A 17,187-nucleotide genomic window follows, 5' to 3' on the forward strand; every position below is an offset into this window, starting at 1 on the left:
TATCGCTTCTAGAAGGTACTGATGACTTCGTACTATATTGTGAATTTGTGATGCTTCGCATCAGGGGTTGGGATATATATTAATGTAAAAGGAAAAGGTTATAGCTTACGCCTCAAGACAACTCAAGGTGCATGAGAACAACTACACCACCTACGAATTAGAGTTGGGAACGGTAGTTTTTTCCCTGAAGATTTGATGTCATTACCTTTACAGAACAAAGTGTATAGTATACACAGACCACAAGAGTCTGCAACATATCTTCGATCAGAAATAGCTCAACATGAGAGAAAGAAGATGGTTAGAGTTGCTAAATGACTATGATTGTGAGATTCGTTATCACCTAAGAAAGGCTAACGTCGTAGCTGACGCCTTGAGCCGTAAAGAACGAGTTAAACCTTGTAGAGTCAAAGAACTTACAATGACTATTCAGTCTAACCTAATCTTGCATATTAGAAGTTCTCAACTCAAGGTTTTAATGGAAGAAAATGTTAAAGAAAAAGGCCTTAGAGGAATTGAAAGACAACTCGAGAATAAGGATGACATAACGATATATTTCATGAACTGTGTATAGGCTCCTAAAATTGGAAAAGTCGAAGAACTAGTTCTAGATAAGTCCCATAGGACTAGATATTCCTTCCATACTGGATCAGACAATATTTATTTGGACCTAAAATCCCTCTATTAGTAGCCAAATATGAAGGCTGAGATTGCGACCTATGTAAGTAAATGCCTAACATGTCCCAAGGTCAGAGTAGAATAGCAACGACCCTCGGGATTGTTAGAACAACCATAGATTCTCGAGTGGAAGTGTGAGAAGATCGCAATGGACTTTGTTAGCAAATTACCAAAGACTACAGCTAGTTACGGCACTATTTGGGTAGTTGTCGATATATTAACCAAGTTTGCTCACTTCATACCAATAAAAGAGACAGATAAGATGGAGAAACTGAATAGGACATACTCAGAGGGATCCTAAGATTGCAAGGGTACCCTCATCTATTATCTTTGACAGAGATAGCAGGTTCACCTCTCATTTCTGGCAGAGTTTGCAAAAAATCCCTTGGTACTCGCCTGGATATGAGTACAACGTACCATCCTCAAACCGATGGCCAAAGTGAAAGGACCATCCAAACACTGGAATACATGCTCAGAGCATGTGTTATAGATTTCAGAAGTGAATGGGACACTCACCTTCCATTGTTTGAGTTCTCATACAATAATAGTTATCAAACGAGCATTAAAGCAACACCGTTCGAAGGACTATTCGGCCGAAAATGTCAATCTCCTATCTGTTGGATGGAAGTTGGAGATACCCAACTAGCTAAGAAATTCGTAGGGGATACCCTACGTACAGGCCCATAGATTATCCACGAGATGACTGAAAATATAGTGCAGATACGAGAGAGCATGAAGGCAACATGTAACCGTCAAAAGAGCTACACCGATATAAGGCATAAACCCCTAGAGTTCCAAGTCGGAGATAGGGTAATGCTCAAAGTATCTCTTTAGAAAGGAGTTATAAGGTTCAGAAATCAGGGAAAACTGAATCTGAGGTACATAGGACCATTCGAAAGCGTTTCCAGGATAGGACCATTCGAAAGCGTTTCCAGGATAGGACCAGTTTCCTATCGACTTAAGTTACCACAAGAGCTTAATAACGTGCTTGACGTCTTCCATGTGTCTAATCTTAAAAAGTGCCTTCCCGATGATATGCTTGTTATTCCACTTGATGAAATTCAGATTAACCCTGAACTGAACTTCATCGAAGAGTCAGTCGAAATCATGGACAGAGAGGTCAAATGACTCAAGCAGAGTTGGATTCTAATTTTCAAGGTACGATGGAACTCTAAGCGAGGACCAGAGTATACATGGGGACGATAAGACCAAATGAATGACAAGTACACTCACTTGTTTGAAGGAAGCCCAACGATAAGATAAAAATTTGGGACAAAAATTTCCTAAACAACGGGAGAATGTGACAACAGATAGGTTTCTGTCACTGATCACCATTAGGAAAAAATAGATGTAATAGCTTAATATTGTAATATTTGATTTTGAGATAATAAAAATCAAATATGTCGTTACATTTATTTGTTAAAACGACTATTAGGCTCGAAAATAAGCGTCCAAAAAGTTGTACTATTTTCTAAGCTGGTTAACATACTTGGATAGTACTCGTGAACGTGATCCCAAGGATATAAGATTCGTAAAAATCGAAATCCAAAGGAAAGAGTTATGGATTTTACAAAAATTGAAATTAACTGCCTAACTAAAATTAATTACGTCAAAAATGTACTTAGAGATTGGTTGAGTTTTGACTAAAAGTGCAAAAAGGAGATTCATAGTAATCCTTGAGATATAAACTTTAGGACAAAGAGTGCTGAAAATGGGATTTGTATAAGAGATATATGATTTTTGTAAAATCATTTATTTTTACCCCCGTTAGGCACAAAAATGAAAGTCAAAACTATCTAAAGCAACCTAAAGGAGAGTTGTAGTATCCCTTGAGATCATCACATAGATATAAAGAGGGCTTAGATTGGAGCTCACACGAAGAATTTAATATTTCTACAAAAACTTTTTGTATGCACGAGGTACGCGTCTATGCCCGTCGCGCACCTGACACCGGATTCGAGTAGATTGCGAGTGACGTGGCCAGTTGGGGAAGTAACACGTGGCCTTCTCTGGATGGAGCCACCATGATCACGCGCGACGCGCACAGATATTTGCGTCGCGCGCACCCCAAATCCATGACTATTAATAGAAGGTTGTGCATATCACTTTTGCACACCGTTCTCACACTCTCTCTGCATCTCTCGAAGTTTCTTCCCTTAGAGCGGTCCTTGGAGTCCCGAACCCGATTCATCCCTACACCAACGGTCTCACGCAACTACGGTGAATTCACGGCCCCAATTTTATTATTTTAAATGTTTTACGGGGGAATACAAGCTTATCAAAACTGCTTTATCAAAATATATTCATATCTATAAATATCAATCGTTTTATAAAGCTTGAAAACTTAGGATAATATAGCTATAGATACTATACCTAGTTGGAAGTTAAGATATTATGCCTAAAAGATATGATGCCCGATAGTCTACGAAGAGATATTGCCTAGGTGTTATAATGGCCAATATCCTAGGATAACATAGTACCTTGAAGTAATCTTGGTCAAATATAAGAATATGCATTGTACCTAATCGTTACTCTACCCAAATATCCTGTTTTCAAATAACCATGATTAGGATATATATATATATATATATATATATATATATATATATATATATATATATATATATATATATATATATACACACACACACAAAAAAAAAATTATGAGATCTAAAAGATATAATTATCAAATATAAAATTAAAAGGGGTTTGTATTATGATAGTTATAGGAAATCACTAAGAAAAATAAAAGATAAAGTATCTAAGGTTAATGCGTTAGTGAGTTGTTAATATTCATCCTTAGCCTGATAAAATTCGGCTACCCCGAACCTGTAATCGTTAATATTGTGATGTATAGATCTATACGGGGATTGACACGCCCACCTACGATTGCTAGCTGCAATCCCGGCATGATAACATTCTTATTAATCACTTTTCGACATCCGATGAAGCGTCATGGCGGGGTAATCACTAGTCAAATAGCGTAGATTATGGGGGCTCATGATAATACATTACAACCACCTTAGAGATACAACTACCAAGAGGGACGCCTTAGAGTGGTAGATAAAATACGTTAGAATTAGTAAAACATCCTAAAAGATAGTAAATTATGATTACTAAATATCCTAAAAGATAATAAGACATGATACCAAGATATCATACATAGATATAAAATTAGGATTGATAAAGTATCCTAAAAAGATAGTAAGCTAGGTTGATAAAATATTTTAAGAAAGGTGTTTCAAAAAGAAAAATGATTTTTAATTTAACACAACCAAATAAATCATAAAACTATTAAAACATGTGCACTCACCAACATTATGTTGACTTTTTCAAAAATACATGTATTCTCAGGGAGACGAGTGATAAAGATTTTCGTTCGCAGGAGGAGGTTTTTAAGGAAGCTTGCTGGAGTTTAGTTTCGTCTGTTGGTCATTTCTAGTTATGTTCAAGATGTGTGCTTGACATTTTAAGCAATGTAATCCTAAATAAATTATAATAAATAAAAGCATCGTTTACTTATGTTTTATGTTCTATATATATATATATATATATATATATATATATATATATATATATATATATATATATATATATATATATATATATATATATATATATATGTTTCGATCCAATATCCCTACGTCACACAGCTTGACGTTTCCGCCATCGTCCGGGGTGTGATAGATACGGTCATATGTGTTATTTATTTTATTTTTCTTTTTTTAAATAGCTTTAGTCTAAAATTAATTATAAAAAGAAATGAAAAGGATATAAAACACTATTTAAATTAGAAACCATAGGGACTATTTATGAACTTTTGTCAAAATACAAATTGTATACCATCTAAAATCCAAATTCAACCATTTTGAATCGGTGGTTATTCCAAAAATGGATGAAAATTGGGTTATTTACAATAATTTTTCATAATCATGTGACAATTATTGTGATTATTCCTAACATTCATGATATTTATATGTTTGAATTTTTTTCCTTGTATATTTCAATACTTTTAATACTAATCTCTTTCAAATGATTTGGACAAAGCATAAGTACTTTAATTTTGTGACTCTTTTAATAAGGCACTTAGGTGATTGTTATATATATATATATATATATATATATATATATATATATATATATATATATATATATATATATATATATATATATATATATATATATATATATATAAAGTATTTTAGTGGTGTACCACCCCATTAAGTCTTCATTTTGACCCGATGGACCTAGCAACATAGCCATTGCGCCTAAAGATCCGACCATAATCCATTATATATCATGGCACCATACCAACTACAACCAATATAGGATCGTGTACCACCCATAAGCACCTATAAAACATACAACAAGTTCTTTAGATGACACAGAGATGGATATTTTCTACCATTCAAACACTATAAATATCCCCATCATGGGATATGTTAGTAAATAATTTTAAGCTCTGAAACTTATTATCTCGCTCTTATATACTAATAATACTATTTGAGCTAACATACTAACTTAGGAATGAAAGTGTAATCACAAGCCCAACCCCCAAATTATACTTAACTCTAGTTTCCATTTTTTATCACAACTCTTTTGGATGGCCGAATGATGCAAGCGAGTCCTGAAGAGGATATCGAGTTATATATAGTGATACTAGTGAATTCTCATGTAGATATAGGATTCAAGTATGATGTAAACTCTCATAATTTACATGAGTATATGTCTCGGACTGGAGGGACTTAATTGTGTACCACCCTAATAAGTCGACACTCTAGTCTAGAAGACTTAACATGACCCAATGGTTGGGTCAAGTAGTGATATCAAAGGTCTATATAAAGTAGCCTATAAACCATGCCCAACTGCAACACAACCGAAGCGCTAAAAGATCCTTCCATATTCAACACATACCGTTGCTCCATGCTACATAAAACCAATATAGGATCATGATCCAGCCACAATACCTACAAAAAGCAGATGGTATAACAACCTTTAGAGTACACTAGGAGCAACCCATACTTATCCGATGTAGATTTTTCAGTTGATGATGAGTTAGGAAGATATGAACCGTTCACTGTAGATCATGATATCATATTAGAAGACTGTGCGAGTGTACTTAACAGTACACTCTAATGGAGACTACAAAAAATAAGGTTTATTGTGTATGTGTGGGTAAAAGAGAATTGATTTCCTTCTTCTATGCATGGTCCTTCTATTTAGAGGTTGATAGTGTTATTTATTTTTTCCCTGGTTGACATCGACTGTCAGTGAATATTTTATTGATTTATTAGTCCCCCTCATGGGAGGCATCAGTAAGCAATTCTACGATCGTAAACTCATTCTCTTACTCGCATACACTCTTGAGTTAACAACCATAACTTGGGTGTCAAAGTGTAATCCCGAGCCCAACCCCATATTACAACTAACCCTGTTTTTCATTTGTGATCAACAGGTCCAATAGATTCAGGCCATCACAAGAGGATTCACTAGTCTTACTCAATATTCCCCAACTTGTTATCTCCTCTAGAATGTGGTTGTACCAATACTGCATGGATAAATGGCATATGTTCTAATAAAATGACTCATACAAAATATATATTTTCTTTTTAAATTTGTATGAATATTATTAGATGATCATTTTATCATTCTACATGTCCACATTGTCTTGACAATTTTCTTTGTAGTATATTCCTTATTTATCTGCAACTAGTGAAAATCAATGATATAGTATGCAACCTTCAATGGCTAGTAATATAATCTTATAAATAATGGTCTTTTTATGAAACTTAGAGTAATTGACAAAGTGTGCCTCTAGCCAATTTATGATATAACTTCTAATGAAATCATAAAATCAGAAAGTCATTGATTGTATACTTCTATGACTGACATTATCTCTTAGACGCCCCAAAATACATCCTTACTATACAAAATTTTCTCATATGATCCCTCAAAGATAACCTTGGCATAAGGAGTATTGAAGGTACTTTTTATATTTTCATTCTGCCGTGCCTCACACATTTGGTTTTGATCTTGGCATTTCCATCGTAAGAGAAGAAGATATGATTTTAACTAGAGCTGGCAAAAATCGACCCAACCACCTAACCCAACCCGAACCCAACCCAAAGTTAACGGGTTGGGTTGAGATTTTCAACCCATTTAAGTTAAATGGGTCAACCCGTCTAACCCATTTAATTAAATTGGTTGGGTTGGGTAAAAATTATCAACCCGCCAACCCATTTAACTTTAATATATATATATATATATATATATATATATATATATATATATATATATATAATTTAGTAATTATTTGAATATTATCATGTATTAGTCAAAATATTAATTTAAATATTATAATGTTGTATTATTATTTATATTGTATAAAAATTCAATCCGAATTTCGATCTTTTTTTTAACGTCGATAATAGTAGTCACTCTCCAAAATCATTTTCAAAATAAACATTCTTAATGTTATTTGAACAATTTATTTGTATTTATGAATTTTGATTGTGTTTTTGTCATACTTATGAAGTTTTATTTACGAATGGAACTAATTTAAGTGGTATAATATTTATTTAATTAATTAATTTATTTGATTTTAAATGGGTTAACCCAAGTTTAACTCATTTATTTAATAGGTTGGGTCGGGAACTATATAAACATGTCAACTCGGTGACAACCCATTTATCTAAAAGGTTGGGTTGAGTTGGAAATATCAACTCATTTAAATAAATAGGTTAAGTTTGGTTGAAACTTTCAAACTAATTATTAAATGGGTTGAACCCGAACCCAACCCAGATCGATCCATTGTCAGCTCTAATTTTAATAATTAAAAAAAAAAATTACGGAGTAAACTTAAATCTCATAAACTTAAGTTTTTACTTGGGTAACCATATAAGTTGGATCCTAGCACTAGCAGTCCTATAAATATAAGCTCTATTTTGTATCGACTAAAATGACAAGTTAGAACTTAGAAGGCGCAGCCTATAGCCAGTGTGGGTTGAGGATCAATCCGGCCCGTAATGGTTTGGGCCACAGTAGAAGTTTAATATATAAAAAATAAATAAAAACAATAAAAATTGATGCAGCGATAGTTTGTAAATGCGAGGCTCATGTTCAAACCATCCTACTTCCAGCTTTTTAATTAAGTCTTTTTAAACTGAATTTAATTTAGAAGGTTTTATTACAACTATAAATTCAATAAAATAAAATAAAAAACATTTTATTATAGTTGGTTATAAATCTTTATCCCTTTGTTGAGAGACTTAGGGTCCATGTCTTGGTAATTACATGTTTGAGTTTAGTTAAGGGGTTGATCACCATAACGGAGGAAAATGGAAGCGTTGTATCATAAAAACTACTACGTTTTACAACAATCAAATAAATTATAAGTTTCACAAAAAAAATAAATAAATAAATTATTGAAAATAAATTATTGAATCTGACACAAAGTGATTACGTATACGGTTCTTAAAATTCATTATTTCGTCAATTTGTTGTTTGTTATGTCTCTTATTAAGTCTGGTAAAAGATTGTTTTTTACTCGGTCTAATTCATACCGTTTGATACCACAATTATAAGCCTCTGATTCGGTCATATAACATTTGATGTTCCTTTATTGGCTTAAGAGGTTGGATCTGACTCGGGTCTCAGAGATTGTTTGATATGTCTCTTACGAGATCTGGTAATTCAGTAGATTATGTTTGATACTACAATTAGAAGCCTCTGATTCGATTATATATCCCCTTATATGCATCTTATTGAGTTTGATAAAAGGTTGTGTCTAACTCAATTGGACTTTGACTCAATTACCAACTATCAAACAACTCAATTAGATCAGACTAGACCTGGCAAATGTGTCGTGTCGTGTCAGGTTCGTGTCGTGTCAAGACATTAAATGGGTTGAGAAGGCTTGACCTAACCTGACCCGTTTAATTATCGTGTCGTATCGTGTCAACCCATTTGTTTTCGTGTCAGTTTCATGTCGGGTTTCTGGTTAAGATTTAGACCTTGTAAATAGCTTGTGTCATTTCGTGTTAAAAAATTTTAAAGGTTAGAAAGTATGAGATGGGGATGCAGAATTGAAAAGGTAAAACACTGGAGTTGGGAAGTGGAATGTGGAATGACAAAATTTATAGTAAGTTTAGAAAGACAAAATGGAAAAAGTTAGCTAAGGAGCAAAAATGATAAATAGTAAGAAAGATTAAATTAAGTCACTTTAAAAGTTTGTATTTTAATTTTAATTCTTGAGTTTGGCTCACTACAAGTTTATAATATATAATATATTTATAAAAAGATAAAATTTATAAAAATTGATATATAATTAAATGGGTCATATTCGAGTTGAAAGTCTTCACTCTAACCCAACTCGTTTAATTTTCGCATCAATCATGTCATGTCATGAACATCCATACTGTGCCTCTTGATGGTCCTTCCTTTGTGAACATATTGATTGGATGTTACTCCAACGACGCTCAATTCACGATTCTAAATTTTTATCACTATCTAAGATGTAGTAGAATTTCATCTTTACATGCATTGTCTTTCTGTGATGTCAAGGTTCTTAAGTCACAGGGACCAAGCCTTCGATATTATAAAATGTTCCACTGGAACTTGTTACTTAGAACAATTCCATGGTTATGAAGTCTCAAATTTAAGGTACACTCCTTGAACACTTCTTTGCATTAAAGTTTCCAACTCACATGTAGATTTTGAAAAAAAAAAATCTCCCTTTATGGAAACATTTCCATATTCCCATATGACCATCAATTCTGAGGTGAGTCCACCACAGCGAAACAATTCCCAATTTTTTTTTTGAAACTTGCAAACTAGAGACATTGTTCCTTATGAATAGTATTGTCAACATGCAATACAAGTATAACAATTATGCTCCTACTAGCTTTGACATGTACTCAGAATTCAACTGGACTTCTACAAATCAATACCCTTTGACTTCCTCATGGAAGTGTAGATTCCTATTTTGCGATGCTTCGTCAAGCCTCTAATTAGGCTTCTTAAGCTTATGTACTTTATCCGGATAGTGTATGTGTTCAAACCCTTTCAAGATGTGATAAACATATCTCTTGAAAGTTTAAACACTTCCTTGCCATTCCTCACAATTCAAATTATTAAGAGGGATGTTGTAATCATATTGTGAATTTGAGAATACAACTAACACAACCAATCTCCATATTGATCTTTATCAGATCTTAAAATCCAGTAGCGAAAGTATTTCCCCATAATTATTTTCATGAATTAGAGTGAAACCTTTTCCACCTAGATTTTCAAGGTGCATACGTTCCTATCCATGTGAATCAACCATTTCCAACCTACAGTCACTAGAAAAGGTTTAAGATAAACCAAATTCAAATTAAGTTTTCCTTCATGGAATGAACTTTGCTAATTTTTTCAATTTCTTGCCTTCTGGCAGCTCAAAAGGCCTAACATGATTTCATGTTGTTAGCATCTCACCCATATTAATTAGTGTACTTTCACTGACCAACATGCTTAGCCTTCTGCAGTTAAATGAAGAACATATAACTCATAGACATTTCCAACTCAACTGGAAGTGCACAGAAATTAGATTGTGTCAATAGACAAAACAAGTTATCAACCTTAGGTCGCGTGCTAGTGATAACTAAAAAGGATCATTTGGTTGACTCTTGAAACTCTTGAGATCAATAAGACTCCCATTGACTGCTTGACATATAAGTTTTTTTCTCAAGAAACATTCCTTGGCGAGCTAAAACCAATATTCAAAAGTTCATGTGCATTTTGGACAATAAAACACTTCATAAAATGGGTGTCAGTTTATCTTTTGTTTCTCGATCATCGAAAACATAAAAAACTCAAATTCTAGATGTGCTAGAGTAAGAAAACATCATTACTCCACATATTACAAGGTGTTATCATCCTTCTTAGTTTTGAAATGAGTTTCAAGATACGATTTAGAGTTACTAGAGCATGGCTCTAAAACTTTGATTGGAACAAAGTATGACTCATCTATAATCGAACCATTTCCAACAATGTTTTATTCATCTTCTTATTCATATAATTGCATTAAGATATTATTGGAGGATTAATTGTAATACAATTTCATAATTACTAAGATGATCATAAAAGATGATACTACAACATTCTCCTTTCTTTTCAGATTGGAGAATATTTTATCTTTGTGCTTGACAGATTCTTCTATTCATTCTGCTACTCTTTGAACTTTTCAAACGTATTAGAATTCTACTTAATCTTATAAACAAAAACATATTTATTGAAGCATCAGTAAATCATTAAGAATAGAGTGATCGTCCCTTATGGTGGATCTGAAGAGTCCATATCAACATATACTAGATCCATTAATCCTTCAATTGCATCACATAAATATGTGAACGACGAATTAGTCATACTTTTCCAATGAATAGGATTCTCATGCATCATGCAGTTAGAATTGTATGACTCCAAGTTTTTGTACAATTGAAACTTGGTGATGAGATTCCTTTTCACTTGGTCAAAAAATGACAATGCCACAAGCACGTTCTAGAAGAATCAATATCTACTATTAACATTACTATTATTAGAAACATAACCAAACCTTTCATAAATTCCATTGCAAGGAAATATGGCAACTTCATTTTATTGGTAAAAGGAAAATTGGAACTTATCCTTACAATGCATGAAATGAAAAACTATATTTCTATACATTTTTGAAGATTAATAGCTATCTATTAAATTATCCTAACTCCCCAGTAGTAACTCTAAATTCTGACCATCGAGCTATGTGACCAAAGCATTTCCCACGATCAAATTTAGCTCACTTCACTTAAGCATCCTTATTCCTTTTATATCCTGCAATACCATCAAAATGTGATCATCACATTATGTATTAAGAGTCTAAGAATAGGAACTTATAAAGCAATGGAGTTAGATAATGGATGTACCTGAAGTAGATTCATATGAATTGACTTTACCATCTCTGAGATCCTTAGGTACTTTGGGCAGCTTCTCAGCCAACGTCCTTTCAATTGGCAGTAGAAACAAATGGACTCTTTCGGTTTAAGACATGGAACGATCCTAGAACAAGCTTGTCTCTTAACCATACGATCACATAGTTTGACCTTAGACAACCCCTATCTATTGGGAAGATAAATCTTTTCTGGATCACTAATGTCACCATTGCCAATGTCTATAAGAACCTTGGAATCAGACCTTATAATCATTTCTGCTTCAGATGTGTTCTTAAGCATTTCTGCCTCAGAAACCATCAACATTTGGGATAGATCTATTAGGATCACATCGAGATTCCTCATATGAAAGTTCTCAACGAACTGACCATATGACTTAGGAAGCGAGATAAGAACCAAATCAATGGCTTGCTCCCTTGTAAATACAACACCCATCCTATCCAATTTGTCAATGTACGACTTCATTTTCAGAATGTGCGCACACACATAATTTCCATCTTCATTTTTACATGCCAAAAGAGCTTGAGTTGTTTCATATCTTTTAACTCGTGATGTTGGGAGAGTCACATGAGGAGGAAGTGGAAGAGTTGAAGAGAGACGATGTCTAGTTCCACCATTTCCTAAGGAAGGCAAGACATTTTCACATTGGCTTGAAAGTGGAAGATCATATCCAAAAGATTGAGGAAAACCATTTCCATAAGAACGAGGAAGACCTTTATTATCTTGATTTGATATCTAAAATTAGGATAAGAGAGATTTCAAATTAGTTGATTTCAATCTTTAATTATCAACCCATAATTAAATTAAGGCTAGGATCTATATTTTCGATTCGACCTTTGAAGAGGGATGCCATAATCAAATTTGATATATTTTAGGTAGGTAGAATCACCTCACCCTTTTCAATCACATGAAACTCCTAGATCTTTTGAGATTCATTGAATCTTATCAATGACATGTTTAATCTCGATTATGCTCTTACCAATTGTGACTGGGATGCCAAGGATCACAATTAAGATGTGAATAACTATGCAAACCCGCTTGACAACCTCGATATTATTTATCATCTCGATCTGATGTGTCGGTTAACCATACCCGCTCCTTTAATAATGATAAATTTCTATTTGTCAATCAGCTCAACTTTATAATCCCAAATTAGTGTGCCAGTTAGCCACACATGATCCACTAACTACATATAAAGAGTGATGTGCATTTTGATGGATTAGCATACAATTTCACATTTTTCCTAAAGTAACTAGAGTTGGGATTTATATAAAAGTTTCTAGTACTTTAATAGCATTATACTTTTAAGAGGTTATGTCCTATCAAATCCGTTCGGCTAACGTCCCTCCACCATACAAGGGAGCGGTGGGTGAGAGTGGACACTCATTTAACGGTAATTTTTGAGTCTGCTTCCTTATACCCCCCCTTAACGTATGGCTTCGCGAATGAGGCGTACTAGTGATTTGACTGACTTGTCTTATACATATAATATATTAAACTTTTAATCATATATATAGTATAAGGTCTTTTTAAAACTTTTTCAAAATACTAGGGTTTAAAATTAATATTTCGAATTAATCAATTAATAATAATTAATTTTAAACTAAATAATGATTTAATCTTTTTATCTTAATTAAACAATTAATAAAGTAAATTTAAATCATATTATTTACCAATTAAATAATGTAAACATATGGATTAAATAATTATTTACCAATTAAATAATTCAAATTTAATTCTAATCCCTTATCCTTTTAATTTTCGAAAAAAGATAGGGTTTGTGAGGTTTTTTAAATATTCAAATTTTAAATCATATTAAAATAATAATTAAGGAAACTAGAAACCCTAGGGATAAGCTATAATTTTCGAAAATAAGGGGGTGGTGGCTAGGGTTTCAAAAAACCCTAGCCAAGTCGAAATTTAAGCCTTTAGGGTTTAATTTCCATAAACCATAATTTGATCAGTTCATTTTAGTGCACAATAAAATAGAAAACCTAGACTCTGATACCACTGATGAGTTTTCTAGGTTATAAAATTTTACATGTGGCGGAAAAACACTTAAACCCTTAAGTTCTCAGGCAACTTAGAAATGATCTATGTTTTCTCTATTGATAGCAACCAACTATTAATATCAAGAAACCCTAGGAGAGAGGCTATGAAATCGAAATTCACATCAAATTAGGGTTACATAACTTTTGATTATCATTCTAAATAATCAAAGTAGAATCCTTCTTCAAAATCTTGGAAAGCTAGCACCAATGGAATGGATGTCTCTAATGACTTATACCCAAAACCCTAGTAGCAAGAAGACTTGATGAGAGAGGAGGATTGAGCAAAATTTTGGCTCTATTAAGGTAATAAGGAGTGGATGAAAATAATAAGAGCCAGGGAGGGGTTTATATAGCTGAAGGAAACTTGAGGCCAAAGCTAGGGTTTTTTGGATACGACACAGATTAATTAATATAATAATCAAGCTACCTTATCTCCTTATCCTAAGCCTCGTGAAAAAAAATCTAGGTTATTCCTAGCCAAATTTCATTCACCCCCATCCCATGGGGTTCTAGAGTTTTTCTGCTTCAACTTTCAATAAATAACCAAACAGTCCCTGCACTTTTAATTAATTCAATTAATCCCAAAATTAATTCAAATTAATTTCTGATAAATTAAAAATGAATTATTATTATTTATTATTAATATATTAATCATAATATATTAATAAACTATTTATGCAAATTTATTAACAATATAAAAAATCAGCAATTCAGCCTCTTCCTCTAAAAGTCATTATATCAAAATACTAGTTTTGAGGGCAACCTAAAAAGGAGTTCGCTTCTAATTCAAGAATATACCAATTTAGTTATTGGCTTAGACACTTTAATCCAACAAATTCTAGAGAGCTTCTTCCTTGGAGCTTAAAGTCATCTTCATCAACTTCCTAATTGCCAAAATGAACCAAAGTCTTCAAAGGTTGTAATGCTTTCCTTCTATGGTTGTTTTAATATTTCTAAGTCTTGCAAAATGATCTTTTGGTGGGAATAAAACTAGTTTTATTTTTTTCAAATCTAAAGTCTTTCGTTGCTATGTTTATGTTTTTGAATAAAAACCCAACAATTGGTATCAGAACCATTTTTGCAAGCTTGGTTAGATTTTATGTTAACTTGATGAAATCTTTGTTTTTGGAAAACATTGATGGTTTTCTCTTTGCAAGAAAAATCCATACATATTTTATATGACAACTTTTAAAATGTTTATAATTGTTATTTTTATGACTAGAAGTTTACATGCATCTTTTTAGTCATAAAGTTGTCTTAGAAAAACAAAGAGTTGTTTTATATAATTTTGAATATATAAATGTGTACGATGTGCATAAACTAGCCAACGACCTTTGTGTTGTTGGTGGTGTTGATTTGTTGAAAAAGTGGTTGTAATATTTATTTATTCATATGGTATGTAATAATTAAATAGAGTAGTTTTCTTCACTTTTTTTTGTAAGTAATAGATTAGTTTTTAGAAATAATTTATTTGTACAAAAATGTAACAAGAAATGACGATGGAGCTATTTTTTGAAGACCAAATGGTAATTTTCGCAACTTTAGAGTGTGCAAGAAAAAATGCAACCTTTCTGAAAAATGTTGCTAAAGGTGTTGTTGTTGGCAGACTCCTTTAGGACTGTTGGCCCTAATGCAACACTCTATGCAACCTTTAATGAAAAGTGTTGCATGTTGTTGAATTATTAGTTTCAAGAAGCTTTTCAACTTTTTGCAAGGAATGAGTGTTTTCTCAAGTGGGAGCTTTTACAACAACATTACTAGAAGATTTACGGTCCCTTTAAATGTCCCTTTAGAAACGGACTTGACATTTTGTGATGACTCACAAAATGTCAATAGTTGGTTTATGCACACATGTTTTTTAATATGTTTGTGTTGTTTTATATTTTTGTTGTTATTATTATATGGTTGATAAATTAGTTCTTCAAATAAAAAATAATATTTGAAAATAAATAAACGTCACAAAGGAGTTTGTTTTTAATGAAATTTACCTTTTTAACATAAGATGGTAAAATAATTTTAAAAATAAAATAGTTTTATCATTAAAACTAGTAACCAATAATATTTGAGGATTAAAATTATATAAGTTTAAAATAGAGATTTGTAAACTTATCAAACTTCAAACCTTATTTTACAAAGGAAGTTTTATTTAAAGGTTTACAAATGTTCTAAAGCGCTCAAATGTAAAACTTAATACTAGCTATTAAAATTTGATCCCGTCAATTCTATAAAACCAGATTTTAAAAGAACATTGTTAAAATGTGATTTTAAATAAAATAATTTTTTTAATATATACCATGGTTTATTGTTTGCATCCAATAACCATGATATAATATATTTTTTAAACTAGAATTATAAAAACATCAAAGACCCCTTACAAACCTCAAATCTATGCAATCTTTTTTTAAGAACACTTGTACATCTCTTGTATGCACTAGTGTGATAAATGATACATAACCGCTAGTGTTATCTTTTGATGGTCGGAGTGTTTTCGCGATTTTTATAACCAAGTTATAGGCCGATTACACAATTTTTTCAAATAGGATGATTTGATCGGAAATTTTTTGTGATAAATGAGACCTAAGTGTAACATCCCAAAAATCATGACCAAAAATTTCATTTTTAATATAACGATTCATAAAACATTTTAGAGAAAACATCATCAAGTTATTTCATTTCATAAAATCCATAGATCATAATTATCAAAAGCATGTCATAATTAAATAACAATGTCAGAGTACAATCCCAAGAACATCATAGTGCGGAAGATAGTGGTGTGATGCGCTGCTACTGTGCCGGGACCTGAAACAAAAACTATAAACCGTAAGCACAAAGCTTAGTGAGTTCCCCCATCATACCTCATACCATATAACAAACATACTGCCGAGCAATTCTGGGGTGCCCGACCTACCCTGCCAAGCCGTTCTGGGGTGCCCGACCTACCCTGCCAGGCAATTCTAGGGTGCCCGACCTACCCTGTCAGGCAATTCTAGGGTGCCCGACCTACCCTTCGGTCCTTACGACCGTGACACAGGGACTCTTCCCCATACTACCACTATCACATAACATCATATCATGCTAGCACATATAACATATCAGGTAGTAGCAAACCTAGATAGTTATCACAAAGACAATCATCTACCAATCAACTCCTACTAGTGGGCCGACATTGTGGCCGTAGACCCACTTCTACTGGAAGATAACTCACCTCAATGTCGTGCAGTAACTGAACTGTCCTCGGTGCTGGGATCAACTCTCCTCAAACTCCTACACATATCAGTCTCTTTTAGTTACTCCTTCATATTCATATCCCCTTTAAGGGTCAACCTTGGATAATGGTCAAAGTCAAAGTCAAAGTCAAAGTCAACGCTCTTGTCAAAGTCAACATCCTAGTTGACTCAACTCGCCGATTTGGTCCATCAACTCGTCGAGTTCCATAATTCATTGAATCTCGAATTCGCGATCTGACTCTTCGAGTTACCCTCTAACCTGCCGAGTTTCTC

The sequence above is a fragment of the Lactuca virosa genome, chromosome 7 (assembly GCF_052849685.1).
Source record: "Lactuca virosa cultivar CGN04683 chromosome 7, Lactuca_virosa_CGN04683_v6, whole genome shotgun sequence".
Lineage (NCBI taxonomy): Eukaryota > Viridiplantae > Streptophyta > Magnoliopsida > Asterales > Asteraceae > Lactuca > Lactuca virosa.